General features: G+C 40.5%; 1 non-coding gene across 1 annotated transcript; it reads right to left on the reverse strand.

The window, feature by feature from the left end:
• Positions 1-1789: 1789 nt before the first annotated feature.
• Positions 1790-1872, reverse strand: trnas-uga (transfer RNA serine (anticodon UGA)). Its single transcript has one exon. It is a non-coding gene; the product is annotated as a tRNA-Ser (tRNA).
• Between the last annotated feature and the right edge of the window lie 1052 nt (positions 1873-2924).

Consider the following 2924-nt stretch of genomic DNA (forward strand, 5'->3'; position numbering starts at 1 on the left):
GTCACTCTTTTCCGTTTTATATATCGGTAAAAGATTTTACTAACTATTTTTATGTTTTGTGCAAGTTTACCTTCCTGATCTATCTTTCCTTTCTTTATTGCTTTCTTCGTCATTCTTTGCTGTCGGTTAAAATTTTCCCAATCTGCTAGTTTCCCACTAACCTTGGCCACCTTATCCGCATTGGTTTTTATTTTGATACTCTCCTTTATTTCCTTGGTTATCCACGGCTGGATATCCCTTCTCTTACCGCCCTTCTTTTTCACTGGAATATATTTTTGTTGAGCACTATGAAAGAGCTCCATAAAAGTCCTCCACTGTTCTTCAATTGTGTCACCGTTTAGTCTTTGTTTCCAGTCTACATTAGCCAACTCCACCCTCATCCCACTTTAGTCACCTTTGGTTAAGCATAGTACGCTCGTTTGAGGCACTATTTCCTCACACTAAAATGTATTACAAATTCAACCATACTGTGATCACTCATTCTGAGAGGATCTTTTACTGGGAGATCGTTTATTATTCCTGTCTCATTGCACAGGACCAGATCTAAGATAGCTTGCTCCCTTGCATGTTCTGTAACATACTGTTCTAAGAAACAATCCGGTATGCATTCTATGAATTCCTCCTCAAGGCTACCCAGTGCGATTTGATTTGACCAATCGATATGTAGGTTAAAATCCACCATGATTACTGCCGTTCCTTTTTCACATGCCTCCATTATTCCTTTGGTTATTGCCCGTACCACCATGAAGTTATTATTTGGGGGACTATAAACTACGCCCACCAGTGACTTTTTCCCCTTACTATCTCTAATCTCCACCTACAATGATTCAACATTTTGTTCATTAGAGCCAATATCATCTCTCACAACTGCCCTGATATCATCCTTTATTAACAGAGCTACCCCACCTCCATTCCCTTCTTGTCTATCTTTCCGAATTGTCAAATACCGCTGTATGTTTAATTCCCTGTCCTGGCCAACCTGCAACGTTTCTGTAATGGGCAACAAATCATACCCATTTATGATGATTTGTGCCGTCAACTCATTTACTTTATTTCGAATGCTGCGTGCGGTTAGGTAGAGTGTTTTAATACAAGTTTTTAAACCATGATTTTTAGTTTTGACCCCTCCTGCAGCCCCTTTATATTCATACATATTGTCCCTTCCTATCACCTTGTCGTTTACACTTACCCCAGTGCTAGTCTGCTCTATTGCCTCCTGCTTTTTGCATTTTTTCTTGGTGTCCTGTGATCTGAGCGCTCACCCACTCTAACTAGCTCAGAGACCTCTCCTGGGTTCCGAATACTCCTTGCATTGCGTTCCGAGAATTCATGCTTGCCTTTTTATTACACTTTGACCCATTAGAATTGTGCTGTACATTAATCTGCTGCAAACTGCAGGGGCCACTTCACTTAATGGATAAGGCATCTACTTTGATGCAAACACTGATATAATCAGAAAATTGCAACGTCAAACACTGCCGTGGTCATTTTGGCAAAACTTGTTCATCTTTATAAAACCAAACCTCGTTCGCACTCATTAACTAAAGGTGAGTTCCTCCCAAACAATGCACTGATCTTTATTAAAAGGCATTTTTTCATGCAGTGTATATTGCTCACAGATTTTTGGAGATAGTGTCCAACAAACCAACAATTAATACCGATAAACTATTCATGTTTCCAGTTCGAACAACAGCTTCGCATCAATCAGTGAAATAAAGGGCAGTGGGGGGAATTGTGATCAGATTCCAATGAGATCCCCGTGAGTCGATAAAAAACGCACCTGTAGAATCGCTGCGAGCAGGGTTCGAACCTGCGCAGGGAAACTCCCATTAAATTTCAAGTCCAACGCCTTAATCACTCGGCCACCGCAGCTACACAGTTGAGGTGCTTTAATAGTCGAATCGTTGATACAATTTATCTGAGAGACCGCCTGCATTCTTTCCCTATTGGATCTCCCAGACGATGTGAAAATTAAATCGCAGAATCACAGAATCTTACAGCAAAGAAGGAAAAATTTCGGTCAGAACTGAAAGAAGTTACATTTCGGGAAAAACTGAACAGTCTGGAGAGCTTCTTTCTCGAAAAACAAGTGAGATATATTTTTCACATTATGAAGGTATTTGATCGAGTTGATGTGGAGAAAAAGTTTACTATTGTGCAGGAGTTCAGAACGGGAGGTTAGAATGTGGAAGATGCTACATAAGCAGTAGTTGAGGCGAATAGCACAGATTCAATTTAAATGGATTACCAAAGCACATGACTGAAAAAGCAATCGAACAATATGCTGATAGGATCAAGTGAAGTAGGATATTGTGCAGCATTAACTCGAGCAACACCAGTTAGGTACAATTGTCTCTTTCTGTGATGCAATCTCTATATAACGTTATATAACACACATGTTAAACAATAACAACTTATACCTAATTAGCACCTTGAAATTAGCGAAACGTCCAAGGCGCTTCACAAGAGTATTAAGCGATACAAATTTGACACCGAGCCAGTAATACAAATTAGCGCAGGTGACTAAAAGATTGGTCAACCAGGTATGCTTGATAATGAGGAGAAAGCTGTACATTGCAGGAAGATATCAAAGAACTGGTCAGGGGTTTAATGGAATTCAACCCGGAGAAGTGTTAGATAATGCATTTGGGGAGTGCTTATAGGGAAAGCGAATAAACATTAAATGTTCGTCCACTGTTAAGTGTTGAGGTGCAAATGACCTTGGAGTGCATATCCACAGAATCCTTGACGGTAGCAGGGCAGGTAGATAAGATGCTTGTGAAGGATAGACAGAAAGGAAAAGGAGGTGGGGTGGCGTTGCTGGTTAAAGAGGAAATTAATGCAATGATAAGGAGGGACATTAGCTTGGATCATTTCGAAGCGGTATGGGGGGAGCTGCAGATTACCAAATGGCAGAAAACGCT

This window comes from Pristiophorus japonicus, chromosome 25, assembly GCF_044704955.1.
Source record: "Pristiophorus japonicus isolate sPriJap1 chromosome 25, sPriJap1.hap1, whole genome shotgun sequence".
Taxonomy (NCBI): Eukaryota; Metazoa; Chordata; class Chondrichthyes; family Pristiophoridae; genus Pristiophorus; species Pristiophorus japonicus.